Genomic DNA, 16,534 nt, shown 5'->3' with positions numbered 1-16,534 from the left:
TGCTTCGCTATTCATTTCCTGGTATCCAAGCCCTCATCTCCTGTCCATGGCTGTGGTACCATTCCCCCGAAAAAGTATCAGTATCTCCCTTCTCTTATCTCATAGGCGACTCCTGGAGATGATCCCACTTCTTTATGGAACGCTTCCACTGTTAATGCGAACTTATGTGCTCGCATTTTAAAGTCTCTGGGTGGACACAATGTGGTCTGAGGAAGGTGTTTCCATGTGTGACCCTGAACCAGATGACCTATGAATATTCATCAAGCAGTGCCCTAGGAATCCTCTCAATGGCCTGCACGACCCCCAACATTTTAACATACCATTCCCTGAAATTTTCCTCATTGATTTCTCTGCTACTAGGGTCTCCTAACATTCAACATGGTGTATATCTAAGGGCTAATGGTTGGTCTTCTGAGACTGATGCCAAGTCTCTTAATGGGGGAGGGCACCACTTCCACATTGCCAGTGTCATGATTAGGTAGCCAAAGATGAAGTTGGTGCTTCTTCTGTACACATCCTTGCATGCTTCGAACAGTTCATTGAGCAAGAATGTCGCCCAATTGAGTTGTGCTCCTTTGGCACAGTGCTCCGAAATAAAGATAGTGTCCAGAGTACACTCATTTCTTGAGAAGTGCCTCATCACCTTCCCGACGATGATGTAGCAGGTGAATCTAATGTCTTCCTTGTTGATTAAATCAATCTTTGTGCCCTTTCCACCTCTCTTGGTGTTGTATTTGTTGTAATAGTCATTCTCCCCTTCCTTTTTCTCTTGCTTCAATATTGTTTGGAGGGTTGTTGAGACTACATTTCCTGAATTCGATAACCCTGTAAGCCACTAAATTTCGTCAACATGAATTGGGTATTTTCTGTCTAGCCAAAGCGACCCCCCATGCATCCTATTGGTTAACAATTTTGTACACTGCATCACGACGAAAGTCATGTCAAGCACAGGCAAGCTTCTTAGATGTAGCAGTGTTGATTTTTGAATTCCCTTAAATGCCACCTTGTGTCTGGTCACCTTTGTGCCATCTTCCTTTGTGATTGTCTCTATGTACACCTCCCATTTCAGTGCTGGGAATTGGAAGCAATCTAACAAATCATTGTCCACCAGTGTGGATTTATCATACTTCCTGTATAGTGGCTCTGTGACTGTAATTATTTCGTCCAACCCATCTTCTGGCACTGAAATAATTGGCTTCATCATCTTGTATCATCGCTGGTAGACTGCAATCACTGGAGGCTGATAATGAATGCTTGGGTGATGGTGTTGGGAATCAAACTGTGACTCAAAGGATTCTATGACCTGAGATTGAATCTCTTATACCTTTGGAATATCCATGCAAATTAAGTAGAGCAACTTCGACACGACATTTCTGACTAGACTCATTTACTAATTACTATGACAACTTTCCCTATGCAGAGTTGAGCGTGTTAATTCGTCATCTGCTGACCTGTCCCCGACGTATTTCTGTAAAAGACAAGGTGGAGAAGATGGGAAATAATGTTAGCTTAATGGCAGACATTTAGGAGTTAATTTTCCTATAACGGGAAATATCCTATGAAAATTTGGCCCGATAGTGGTGTTATTGCCTAATTATTACAGAGAAGACACGTGGTATGTGTGACTAACTTCCCCCCACCCCCCGACCAAAATCAGTTGCGGTGTGGTGACATGCAAGCCACAATTGAAACTGACTCTGGCAGGTTTGTTTTATTTGAAAAATAAATGACTAACAACTTGCTTGACTAACTCTTATTGACTCTCCTAACTCTACCTATAGTCTCTTTGCAGAGACTTTATCAATGTTGAACATGAATGGTTGATTGGTGGATCAGAAGGAGTATTGAAAAGAATAAATTCTCTTTCTCCTGTTGAAGAACTACATTCAAAAGAAGAAGATTCAGATGAGTCCAAAGAATCATGGACCACATTTGATGGAGAGTAGCCATTAGAGCCTAACATTGAAGAATTTCAATGGCATGGAAAAAGAAAAAATGAAGAATGATCCAAATAAGCAAGAAAAACAAGGACATCACAACTATATTGAACTTTGGTTCATGACAAACACTAAACAGGAGCACCATTCTCTTCAACAATGTTTGACATCATTAAAGTCAAAGCATTTGGTCTCTCATATTCAGGTACATTTCAAAGCATATTTTTCGAGCCTACACATGATTTTATCTATACTATTGTTATGCACTTGGTTCCATTCGAAGTATTCTCATACTTGAAATATATTTTATTTCATTCAAGTAGAGTAGGATAGAAGAATAAAAGAAAAAAGAAAAAAAGTAAAAGGAGGTAAAAAAATAAAAGAAAAAAAGTAAAATCTCAGGTGAAAACCTCCTTTGAGGCACCTAAGATTGGATCATTGATTGAAAACCTTCATGAGTCGATCAATTGGTTGGAAAAAAGAGGAAAAAAATAAAATATCCTAGGTGAAAACCTAATTTGAGGCACCTAAAAAAACCTACTAGTTGAAAACCTCATTGCGATAACTAGTAGGCCTAAGAAAAATGAAAAAAATGAAAAGAAAAAAATTATTTGTGTTATAGGGCATTTTGTCACATCTTCTCAATAGACTTGTTAACTAGATCAATCAACATCCTTTTACCCCTTATCATCACCATTGCACAAATCCCTAAGAATGATTCTCCCTAAACTTAGACTTTCTTCCATTAACTACTTCATTTTATTGAATTTAAGGTCCAGTGCACCCTGGCCCTTTAAAAGACTGTGTTTGTCGGTAGGTTGACTACGTTGATCACCAGTATGTTGCCCCTTGCTGGGAGTGTGCTGATTCTAGAAATTTGGGGAAAATAAAAAGAATCCCAAAGATTCCTCTTCCAGAAGCTTCCAGAAGTTGTTACAACCATTTATCTTGGATGAAAGTCTCGAATCCTATCCTATCCTACCTTGGATATTTCACCCTTTATGCCTTGAGATCATCCTCCCATCAAGAGTGGATCTCAAGCCTATATTGGTAAATGGAAAAGAATTCCTAATCTACTATCCTCTTTTATATCTTTACTACCATCCACAAGCTAGGGGTTGGATTTTGGAGATAGATTCTACCTGTTGGGCTACTAATTTGTGATTATTATTATCACCTCTTAACATCCATTTATACTATTCTTTTATCACATTATTTATCATAATTTATTATATACTTCCATTTCATAATTATTTTTGCACTTGTGGATAAGTAATATTTCTTCTCCTTTATTTTTAATAAATTGATGATTATTATGCATGATTTTTCCAATGATGGTTTATTGATGAATTTGTTATAACACCACTCATGATTTTAGCCTCCAAGACCTCTTCCAGATTGAAAATTTGATCTTCAACTTAACCAAATATTCCAACTTAGAAATTCGCTAGAACAAAAAGTGATAGTTTTGCATTGGATGTTTCGGGAAAACAAAGAAGAACATTGAAAATCCGAGACACGGGTTTTGTGCAGAATGGACCAAATTAGTTTCCCAATGAGAAACTTTCTACAATTGGCTCCTAATTTGGAGGAAAACAAGGTTCTCAGAAGGACATATTCGTAGATTTTCTGTTGTGGCCATTTTCTAAATTGTCCAATTGCAATAACCAGATTCAACTTGTTCCGACTGAATCATGATGGAAATATCTCTCAGATCTCATCTTCCTTGTTAATATCTTTTAATAAATCTAAATTGTATGGGAAATCATTTTGTAATCATTTTTTTGTAAATTTCCCTTTGTTGTTTGTATATTTAAAAGACACAAATCAGAGAGAAAAGGGATATAACGCATACAGGGAGCAAATCAGATATTGAAGGTTTTCCTTTGAGAATGTAACAATAGACTTCTCTATTTTCCTTTTGATTAATGCAATCTTTATCTTCTGAGTATTATCTAGCCTTCAATATTTTTTCCACAGCCCTGATTGAAGACTTGGGCCCACTCTCCTGATCAGGTGTTGTTGGATTAGTGGTGTGTGTAGATTTATTTATGTTGTGATTATTTCTTTATCACAGTAATGGTTCATTTAGTTTGTGTTGTTGTGAATCCTAATTTGTTGTAACTTTGATTCTTGTAACTATTATTGCTTGTTGTTATACATTGTTATATTATTTATTGAATGCTCAATGCTGGGTAGAGAAACTATGGTCTGCATAGACTTTGTACGATAGCCTTGAAATAACAAGATGAGTCTCGGATTGACAATTAATGTGGGGAAGGGTGAATTCTATAATTCATATTTGAACACCAACATTTTGGCGTTGTTTCCAAGGAGGCTATCAAATGCACGAAAGAATGATTAGTATTGACCATAGGACCACTCTCTCATCCTTGGAAGGGATATTTTCACCCTGTCCCAGGTCATGAGCATTAGATTTACTTCGATTGTGTTTTGTTGTTTTTAATTTCATGCATTTTTATTGTTCATAGGAACCACTCTCTTGTCCTCGGAAGGGAATTTTTCACCTTGTTCTAGGTCATGAGAATTAGATTGTTTTGGTTGTTTCAATTACTTGCCTTTTTTTATTGATTATAGGAACCACTCTTTTGTCTTTGGAAGGGAAGTTTCCACCCTGTTTCAGGTCCTGAGCTTAGAATTTATGGTTGGTTTTTTTCTCTTCCTATTGTATTCTTGATTTCCAGGATCACTCTCTCGTCCTGGGAAGGGAAGTTTTCACCGTGTTCCAGATCCTAAGCTTTAGATTCATTTGAATGATTCTCTGCTCTACATTGTATGAACAGAAAAATAAACAAAAGGGGCAGAGGAAGACCCCCAAAACTCACGGGTCGAGGTCAAGGATAAAAGCATCAACACAATCTGGAACCCAGTCGAAGAACTTCATGATATGACAACTATGATAAATCAAGACTATATTGAATCCAGGATTCACTCTATCATTTGCTTTCAACATAACTTCCTACTTCAACAATTCTTGGCACCATCCTTAACATGGAAGTTGGTCTTTCATACCCTACTATTTATTGATGTGCATTTCTCAAATTCAGGTATATACACACTTGAGGCCTTATTTTGAAAATGGTTCCATTGGAAGTACCCTTGTTTTCCCTGAGGAAAAATTGTAATTTCCATTAATGTTTGAAAATTCCATGTTGTATATGCTTGAAGAAGCATATGTTGTAGGGGGTGGAAAACCACCATTCAGATATACAATGTAAAAAAAACCTTGTAGGGTATACTCATAGTATGTGCATAATTACATATCAAAATAATATAAATATAATCTATTAAGTGAAAATATGTATCGTTTGTTGCTCAAAGAAAAACATATAAACAGGCCTTCTCAGCCCCTATATTTTGTTGTCAATGTATGGATGGTGATATTACTCATAGTGGCCCATGCCCTTCTGCTCCTGTATCAAACATATACCTCGAGGTCAAACCGCAACCTCCTTGGAAAGTTGGTCGGAAATATGGTTGAGCTCTTTGTAGATATGATGACAAACAATGGTATCAAATTGGGCCCTTAATAGCAGTGCATCATCCAATATGTTCCTAAGAGTGTGTGCATGGAAAATAGATAATTTTTTGAACCAATTTATAATAATCTTGGAGTCACCAAAAACTTGTAGGTGCCTACACTCCTTTTCTAATACAAATTGCAAAAGATATCTGAGTGTGAGTAGTTCATAAAAGTTATTTGTCTCCATACCCAAGCCCATTTGAATTTTGAAGTAGTGTTTCTCAGATAGGTATAATAAAGCTCCCCCCTGCAACCCAGAGCTTGGGTAGATCCGTTGAAACAGGCCCATGGTAAGCTTTTGTCTATGACTTTAGGGGTGATGGTTCGATGGGGAATAGATCTATCATCATCAGGTATATTAGAGTAAATGGAAAAAAAACGAGCAGATGCTTGGTTCCAGATAGGCACGGTATTACAGAATATGGATTTGTTCCGTGACAACCAGATGGCCCAGCAGACCAGTAATGGGAGATTCCTAGCTTTGTGTTGTAGAGCCGATGACCACCAATATTGCCAAGCCTCAAGGATAGTATTGCCATATGAAAGTGATGGAGAGAGAGGAGAGTATCAGGACCCAAAAATCCTTGATGATGGGACAATGGAGAAAGAGATTCTCAATAGATTCAAAGGCTTGTCAACATAAAAAAACACCAGGTAGGTCCATGGAAATATTGCTTCATAAGGTTATCTTCCGTGGGAGCTTTCAACTTCCACAATAGGCTCCATAACCAGTCAAGGACAAGTGGTTTGTGGGAAGAGTATATGACAGGGTATCCATCCTTAGGGGTGTAGTGACCATGCTTAGAATGAACCCATATCAGTTCATCATCACCTTCAAGTATCCTGACATGTGATTCAGTGAGGGCATTAGTATAATTGAGCCAGTCTTGGTGCCAGATATCAGGGATACCAAGTTGTAATGCTGATTTCTAAGCCTATGAAAAAATATTAGTATTTTCAAGGTCTACAATATGATCAAGATAGGTGATACCAGCATTAGTTAAAAACTTGATTAGATCAAGTGGAAGTTTAAAGGCATTACCACTACTAGACCATGGATCCATACCCACATGAACTGTGGAGCCCGACCTAATCCTCCAGGTCAATCCATCACGAACATATGAAATAGAATTTAATATTTCCCTCCAAATAGATGATATTCATGTCCTATTCTAGCAAGGGAGCTGAATCCATTCAAGTGTGTGAAGGGGCCAAATGTATTTATGATATACAACCTCTGTCCATAAGCTATGTTTCATGAGGATTTCCCAGACCATTTTGGCAGCAAATGTGATGGAGAAAGATTCAAGATTTTTTAGTCCCCAACCTCTCCATTTCTTTGGAAGGGCAATGAAATCCCAATGAACCCATGCATAAATGTGACCATCCTGTCTCCTTTTCCATAGGAATTTGCAACACACTTGTTGAATCCGCGAGAGTATGCCCTTTGGGATCTAGGCCATGGACATCCATTATATCGGAGTCGCTTCCAAAATAGATTTAATTAGAACCAGTCATACATCCTTGGAGAGATATTTATGATGCCAAATGTTTCCATTAGAATTACTCTTATATGTAAGTACATTTTATTTTTTAAGGTAGAGTAGGTTAGTGTAGAAAATAGAATAAATAGGTACATAAATAAATAAATTTCTTTATATGTAAAAAGAGTTGTGTTTGCTGCAATATGCTGAGTAAATCAATATCGGTGGTATATATTTGGATTTATTTGTGTATGTAGACATATTATATTGAAAATCATATTTCTACAAACACTCGTCATCATTTCGAAAAAAAAATTTCTTGTTAATCATATCTTATGGCTTTTGGGCTTGATAAAATAACTGAAAACACAATCGGGACAATCATGTTTTGAGGGACCAAATGGGCATATTTTTAAAACCTGCTTCTATCCTAAGTATCCATTTATTTATAATTCCTTATCCAAATTGAATCACTCAAATTGGATTTGAAATGAAAAAGTTATGACCAAAACATTGACAGGATGTCTAGTAGGAAGCTCAGGAACATAGTTGGGACAGACAACTTTTGGAGGCCTAAATGACTAGATTCTGGAAACTAGATTTTATGTTATATTGCCCTATTAATCTAGTTTGCAACACAATTTGAATCACTCTATTTTGATATCATGTGAGAAAGTTATGACCAAAATATTGATTGTCTATCGTAAATAAGCACCCTTAAAAACTTGTTTTTCCGGCCGTACCTTAGCACATTTGACCCATCAATTCTTCATGTATTCAAAACTTGTTTATAGCAGAGATGTTTACATGAATCTACTTTAATCTTGAATTTGAATCAGTTCAATCTGACATCAAACATAAAAGTTATGCTTAAAATATCAATTGTTGGTCTATGTTGGGAAATTGAAAATGGCTCTGTTATGCAGGTTGTTCTAAGTAAATTTGACATATCATATCATAGAATTCTAAAAACTTGTTTATATTGGTGATATATCTTTCAATTAAATTTCATTTTTCTTTGGAATCATTCAAATCAGATGACAAACAAAATATTTATAATTAAAACACTATCAGTTAGTATGTCGACCACTGCTATCCCGTAGGTAACAAATAAATTTTTCTTTATTCATCTTTCCTTGGATTTGTTTTATTAAGTAATTATTTGTTTTTTTTTTCATATTTATTGGATTAAGAGATCTTGCTCACATCTCTTCTTCCATGATTTTATGTTTTATTGCAGATAGATGCTAGTTTTTTTTGTATGACCAAGGAGAATAAAAGAGATCCATTTATGAAAAAGTAATTCTTGAAGACAATGTTAACGAAATAAGGGCATTTCATCCAAGTATCTATTAAGAAATCTGATATCATATGATTTTGAGTATTTCTAGGTTCCATGATCTAAAAAAATTAGATCATAAGAGCTTGTTGCAAAATTGTTCCCGCTATTGTTCACCAACATAGAGAAAACAACATGAAGACTTTTCATCACTTAACGGATTTATAATAGGAGAAATGGGGAATTGATTTCCATTTGAAGATCCAAGTCATTTCCACCAAAGCATTTTTTAATTTTTTTTCCAAAAGATCATTTTTCATTCACCATTGAAACAGATTGATGATTCCCTTAAAAAAAAAAACATTGTTGCAACCAAAATCACAACCGTTGTAACTTAAGTTATTTATTTATTTATTGTTTTTCAATAAAGTGTTGTTTCTTTTATGATTTCTCTTATGTTTTTATGTTTCAGGTATTGTTTACTTCAAAGTCACATTTTTTGTTCTCAAAATAAAAGAAGGAAGTTCTTAAGTTTCATGATGTTGCTCCACATCTATCCATTTGTTCCCTAGTCTTATCAGTATATGGTTTCCTCATATCTAATATCAAAAAATATTATGGTGTTGTTACTTCATTGGTGTTGATACTTTGTCGATGTTGATACTTCACTGGTGTTGTTACTTCATCGATGTTGTTACTTCATTGGTGATGTTACTCCGTTGGGGATGTTACTCCGCCGATGTTGTTAGCTAGTCGATGCTATTACTCCACCAATGTTGTTACTCCACCCATGCTGATACTCCACCAAGGTAGGTCATTAGGTCTGTCCCCGACCAACTCCGTAGATTTGATTGGTATTTCACTTATGACAGGACCAGCCATGACCGAGGACAGTCGTACCTTAGTTGGGGGAGGTATCACATTTAACAGCAAGGGTATCATATTTAATAGAAATGATGTCATGTCATCATTGTTATTAAACCTCGTGTTAACTCATACATATCATGATTATTACCACAATAATCTGTAACAATATGTAACCCCGACCATACCTTGCACACTTATTCACGCACCTTGGAAATTGAATCATGTACGACAACATTAACTTGGTGAATGGGAAATACTTTTAATGGTCTATGTCCTATTTAACATAATAATTGGGTAGTCAATTTGTCTTTGTTTATCTATAAACATAATCTTATTTTTATTGAATAATTATGCAAACCTGATTTCATCATGCCAACTTTCAACTTTCCTAATTGGTCAAGTCCCTGATCTTGTAAAATTTATGATGATGACCACAAAATTGTATTTAAATATTTTTGTCACTATCTAATGAATTGTTCCTCAATCCCAATCTTAGCAAAGAAAAATATATTTATCAACAGTCATTTGAAGGTTATCAGTTTTTGAGAAGCAAAACTACCCAAGTTGAAAATGATTACTACAAAACGTTTCATGCCATCCCTAGCTCTTAAGGAGTTGGCTTGCCACCCCCATCTATTAAGTAATATTTTGTTGATTAAAAATAACCATGGTTGAATTTTAAACATAAATAGTCAATTGGAGGATAGGAGGTCTCATAACGGGTTGACCTACCATGTTCATAGGTCCTAATAGAGTGACATTACCACTACTGGTCACCAAGCCAGGGTAATGGCTTTCAATCATAAAATTGAAGGACAAGAGGTCTCATCACGAGCCAACTTGTTCACTTTTGTTAGCTCCCATGAATGACATTGCTATTAACTGGTTACCAAGCCAGAACAATGATCTTCAGGAGACATCCAGGTAAATTGAAATTATTTTGTAACTATGTACTTATTTCTAATAGATGGGACACTAGCATCTCAATGGGTTAAAAAGACATCCTTGTCAAGGCTATGGATGCCTGCTGGCAGTAGTGCCCATGCCTATGGTATAAAAGTTAATTCAATACTATGATCTACTTGGTTACCTTGTTTTCTCAAAACTAACTACTGATAAAGCCCATTGTTTCATATATAAGGTTTGCTAGAACTCATGGTTCATGGGGTAATATTTAATCAGTTCTTAGATGATGGTGGTTATGGTTTATATCTATTATTGAGTTATAAATATTTACTTTACATGTTAGGCATGAACTTTTAGGATATTTGATATTTGACATTTTGTATCATCTAATCTATCATTCATTTATTCTACAAGTATCATATCTTTAACCAAAGATAGTTGCTTTGCCCAATCAGTTACCATTTATTCATAACTTAACAACACTACTATTTTGGGGTAGAATAAAGAGACCAAATTTTGAGATTGAATCCCAGGTAATTGGTAAGACCTTGTGAATAAAACATTGAGATAACTAATTTTCATTATTTTTGTGCTCATAACAATGAAAGCTTATGGGTATAGGGAATGCATCATTTCCCTCCTCATCCATTATTATCCCATGCCATTCACAACATGATTATGTCACTTTTATATATAATGAGGTAATTGAGTTGATGAATTACTAATTGAGGATACTCATGAGATGTGTTATAGAAATCTTGATGACAGGGAAACTAATCCATTTGGGGGAAGGAAATCCTTCTACATTTTCTGATTACTTTCTTTCGGCTTGCATGGCTTCCACCTTCTGCATCACTTTCAGCAGCAACTCAGCCTACATCATCTTCAACAAATGTCAATCCATACATGCCATTCCACATTTTTACGGAGGTAAAACTTGAGGTAAAATAGCATAAGTTTTTTATTTATTAAAAGTTTAGGAGAATGTCATGGAAAACCACTGAGCATTATTCACTCACATTTTTCAAATATTATTTCCCCTTCTTTACCACTTCCCATTTTTCAAAAGCAGAAAAGCTTTCATTTTGGGGGAGTGTTACACTCATTAATTTATTCATTATGACCATGCCATTAATATTATTTATCATCCATCAATTTCTTTATTCATTCTCAAAACCTCCCTTATTTTATGTTGTTATACACCAATCAAAGATTTCAACAATGATTGTAGCAACCACCTCAATTTGTTTTCTAGTGTAGCATGAGGGCATGTTAATTCTCTAGTTTAGGGGAAGAGTTGCTAGGCATGATGGATGTTTTCTCATTTCTTCCTAATTTAAGGTATACAATTTCATTTTTTTACAGTGCATAAATTGGTTTGTGTATATCCTTAAAACTGTCAACTAGATTCCTATGATTTTTGGACAACAATGAGGTATCATTAACCCAAAAAATTTTAAGCTAAACCAATTGGTAAATTCCAAAAATCATGCACTATTACCTACCACCATTTTGCTGATATATTGAAATACGTTCATTGGATTGCTTTGACTTCTGTTGTGGAGAAGTATTAAGATAATAGGAACAAACCTGTGAAATTTCAAGAAAAACTTATTTACAATTTTTGAAAAATTAAACATCATTACCTACAGACATTTTGTTTATATCTCAAAATTTGTGCATCAAATAGATTTGATTTTCAGATTGGAGAAACATTGATATAATAGAAATTTGCTTGCAAAATTTCAGAAAAAACTGGTTTGTAATTTTTGAGAAAATTACTAATGAAGTTTGTTTTTACTTGTATCATACTTTGCTGCAACTTCATATAATTGAAGTTAAATATGAAAATTGTTACAACTTCACCAACATTGCTAGAATTGAACAACTGTTGTTTTAAAGACGCATTTGGGAAAGAAGTCTTGTGTTCCATCAATATCATGAGCTAGCGTGAGCATTTTGATTATTGTATTCCAGCTTGGTTAATATAGAGGCATTAGGTTGCATGAAAACATGCAACATGTTCAGTTCGGGGGAGATGTTGGGCTACTAATTTGTCATTATTACTATCACTTCTTAACATCCATTTCTACTATTTTTTTATCACATTATTTATTATAATTTATTATATAATTCCATTTCATAATTATTTATTCTTTTGTAGATAAGTAATATTTGTTCTCTTGTATTTTTAATAAATTGATGATTATTATGCATAATTTTTCCAATGATGGTTTATTGATGAAATTTTTATAACATCACTCACGATTTTAGCCTCCAAGATCTCTTCCAAATTGCAAATTTGATCTTTAGCTCATAATCAAATATTCCAACTCAGAAATTCACTAGAATTAAAAGTGACAGTTTTGCGTTGGATGTTTCGGGTACACGAAGAAGAATATTGAAAATTCGACACACGGGTTTTGTGTAGAACGGACCAAATTAGGTTCCCATTAAGAATATTTCCACAATTCGATCTAAATTGGGAGAAAAACAAGGTTCTTTGAAGGACATATTCGCATATTTCTGTTGTGCCAATTTTTCGAATTACCCAATTGCAATAACCATATTCGATTTGTTACAACTGAATCATGATGGACATATCTCTCAGATCTCATATTTCTTATTAATATTTTGTAATAAATCTAAATTATATGGAAAATCATTTTGTAATCAAATTTTGTAAATTTTCCTTTGTTGTTTGTATATTTAAAATACACAAATCAAAGAGAAAAGGGATATAGCGCATATAAGGATCAAATCAGATATTGAAGGTTTTCATTTGAGAATGTAACAACAGACTTCTGTATTTTTCTTTTGATTAATGCAATATTGGTCTTATAAGTATTATATAACCTTCGATCTTTTTTCCACAGCCCTGATCGAAGAGTTGGGCCCACTCTCCTAATCAGGTGTTGTTGGATTAGTTGTGTGTGTAGATTTATTTATGTTGTGATTATTTCTTTATCATTGTAATGGTTCATTAAGTTTGTGTTTGTTATCGGAAATCTAGTGTCTATGCAGAGCTGCTAGTCCCACTAAGGCTAGTAGCTACCTTAGAAACAAACAAACTAAAACCACTTTTGTTTTCCTTTATGAGAAGTAGATAAGAGGGGAAAAAAGGAGACCAACCTCTATCTTGCGCTTGGTTCCTTTCTTGATTCGTCTCCCTTCCGATAGGTCTTTACCACTCACTTCCTCATCTACCAAGCTTCAAAGAGCACCTGTGGAATCAAAGCAGCATAACACTATCCAAGAACAGAGATCTACAATCATAAACAATATAGGACCAGATATATATTGACCACACAAATGCATATATCATCAATCATACAAGAATGTGGAGGAAAACTTGAATAACTTTATTAATAATCAAGAATAGAAAAGAGGATTACAACCAATTGTTCTGACCCAGCGTCATCCTCTCAGCAAGAAATCCCTTCTTCACCTCATGAAAAGCTTAGATCACCCAACACTATGATGTTACACCAAGAAACCAGCAACACTTCGTTACAAGATACAAAATTCCAGCCTCCGGATCTCTGGGATGAGGGATCCATATATAGATGTTTGCAAGGGGGGTGAGTCAGCTTTTGAGATTTGATTAGTGTCCTCTCTCTGATAGTTCTTGATTCCACTTGGAGATTGATGATCTCTTACTCATCCCTGGGCAAATGCAGAGAGGCAAGTGTCACAGGAGAAGTTTCTAGAAGATTCCATGATCTTCCACCTCGCAAATTGACCCTGCCATTTGTCCACTCTCGCCCATCACACCCCATAGAAGGGCTTTTCAGTATGCATCGCACCTCCCATGTGCATTTAGGTGGGATGCAGCGCACTTTGACCATGGAGCAGGTGAGATGGTCCAGTTTTGACCAATTCTGAGTAGTTTTTCATGGAGAACTTCTGGGAGATGATGCGATCAGATGACCTTGTTCTTTTAGGGGTTGGAACAACACTTTTAAGGACTTAGGAGCCCTTGGTTTATGGACATTTATGATTGGGGTTGCAGTGCCCAAAAATGTCTATAACAGTTGCCCCCTAAAGCATGAGGTCGTTAATCTTTTGATGTCAGGTGAAATGCTTTATCATGAGGATCCGAAGTTTTTTCAAGCTGGAAGGCGACCTGTAATAAGATACAATACAATACATTATCTTCATAATATTTTCATGATCTAGCTAAGGCGGGCATTCCCATGCTCAGCTTTATAAATTCATTTTCATGTACATAAGACAGACAATCGTCTGAGTGCAGACTGATGATTCTGGTAGAGCCATCATCCCTTGGATTGGATGATTATCTGTGCAGCAATGATGTACATTTGATGTCTTTATTTTCCTGAATATATATCACAGCCCAGATGGATGAAACTAGATCTGGGGTCTTCAATCTCGTTCGATCTTCACTGAAAGTACAAGTCGATCCATGTGAGAGATGCTCTGGGGTTGAACATGGAAAGACATCGCATGATTACCAGCCAATGATGTAAGCTGTTAACAAGCGCGAGAGGAATCACTGATAATGATGATGACCCTCAAGGTACTGCAGTACAATTCACATGGTGTGAATAAGGGACTTTGCGTCGAACACCACACAAAATCTTTCGGTTGAAGGTCATTGATGTAAACCTGTCGCCGGAAGTGAGGAACTTGCCATTGAGGCATGCAAGCTTCAAAGTACTGAAAGGGTTGTTCCTAGATCAACTTCTTGGATAATGAGCTAATGTTGACAAGAAGTGATCCATCATAGGAGGGCCTTAGTGAATCCCACATCAATGACTGGAATGGAGCAAATGATTTTAATGGAGGTGAAAACGATCTAATGACATAAGGTTCAGGGTGGTGGTCATGAAAGAATGGAGCGTAAATGTATTGCAGTGGATGAGACACAGGTGAATTCTCTGAGCGACTTCTCTTGAACATATCGACGACACTGACATGATGGATTGGTAGAGTTAACCCCAAATATGGATGGTGTGATGGACCAATGGTGATAAGACCAGTGAACGGAACAACCCAACCCGACTTGGATGCGGAGTGAAAGTGTCATGTTCAAGAGCGACTTGCTACCAATAAAGTTTCTTCAAGTTTTCTTCCCAATTTTTCCCCAGTCATTGCTGACCAGTACCTCTTTATTTTTGTCAAGCTTGAGGAGGATAACATATGCTTGTTCTATAATTTGCCCTTCGGGAAAACCCATCGCTATGTTTTAACGAGCCTAGCAATAGTGAAACTCGTTCTTGTCTGTATGGACAAGTTTGTCGCTATTTGGTTTTAACGAGTTTAATGACAAAGATAACTCGGTCCTTTTCAATTTTAGAGAGTCTGAAAAGGGACGTAAAGAAAACTCCAATAATCCTTTTTCGTCATATAATCCCTTGAGTCCAAAAAAGTATAAAATAATACAAAAGGGATGAATTTTCGGTAATTTTAACAAGCCGAACAAAACAAGTACTCGATCTTTTTGTGTAACAATCCCTCAGGTCCAAAAAGATTAAAATCTAAAGGAGGGATAGCACTTCTGGTCACTTTAACGAGCTGGAGAGGCCACTTACTCGGCAATCTTTTCACATTTTACAAGTCAGATGAAAAGAGCTTAAAGGAGACTCGTTTTTTGAGGAACAAGTGATAAATTCGGGTAGCAACTAATTCCAGGTAAGGTTTGGAATTTTCCAATCACACCAGTGTCACAAGGATGGCTAACAGGATCACTCTTCGCAGCTATTCCTCAAAAGTGGTAAACAATCAAATGGAGGTGAATAATCGGCCAATACAGAGTGGAGGTGATGACGAGAACACGACCAAGGCTTCAAAGGCTGATGATAATACATTCACGATGGTTATTTACCATAAATTGGTTCATTTTTTAATGAGCTTAAACTCTGGGGGAACGTTTTCTCATTGCTTATGTTTATTTTTTAACGAGCTTGAATTTCGCATTAAAACTGCTCGATATAATGGTCATTGATTACTTTGATTTTACCATTGACAACTTTGTTTCTTCAAAGGTTGTACTGCCTATTCAATTTCTTCTATCAGGACTAATCAAAACTCATGTGATTATGCAGATGTTGAACCAGTTCGTCCAGTAGTTCGCCTGAGAGTGCCAGCTGTCGCTCCAGTAGGAGAGGCTGTGGGAAGGGCTATCCTTCGCGACCTTGATGTGGCCGAGACTCTTTCAGCATTGCAGGATCAGGTCGAAGGCCTCACTCTTGGTATTCCGGACGTGAGGACTGACGAGCTGCCTCTGAGGTTGCAGCGACATACTACCGGCATGCCGAGTCAATGGACTAGGCTTTTACGCATGATTGCACAGGCAGTGACTTGTTATCACCAGCATCATTAGACTAGGGTGCCCCCTAGCGTTTTGAGTTTTGGGTCATCTGACCAATTTTGTCTTGGTTACAGAACATTATGTGTAAACCATAAACAGTTATATATATATATATTTTTGATTTTCAGAGTTTTATTTTGGTTAAGTTACATGATCCTGATGCAAATATTGATGAAATGCTTC

This window comes from Pinus tabuliformis, chromosome 8, assembly GCF_031772625.1.
Source record: "Pinus tabuliformis cultivar Carrire ecotype Pingquan chromosome 8, CPIR1, whole genome shotgun sequence".
NCBI lineage: Eukaryota > Viridiplantae > Streptophyta > Pinopsida > Pinales > Pinaceae > Pinus > Pinus tabuliformis.
This window is presented reverse-complemented; position numbering follows the sequence as displayed.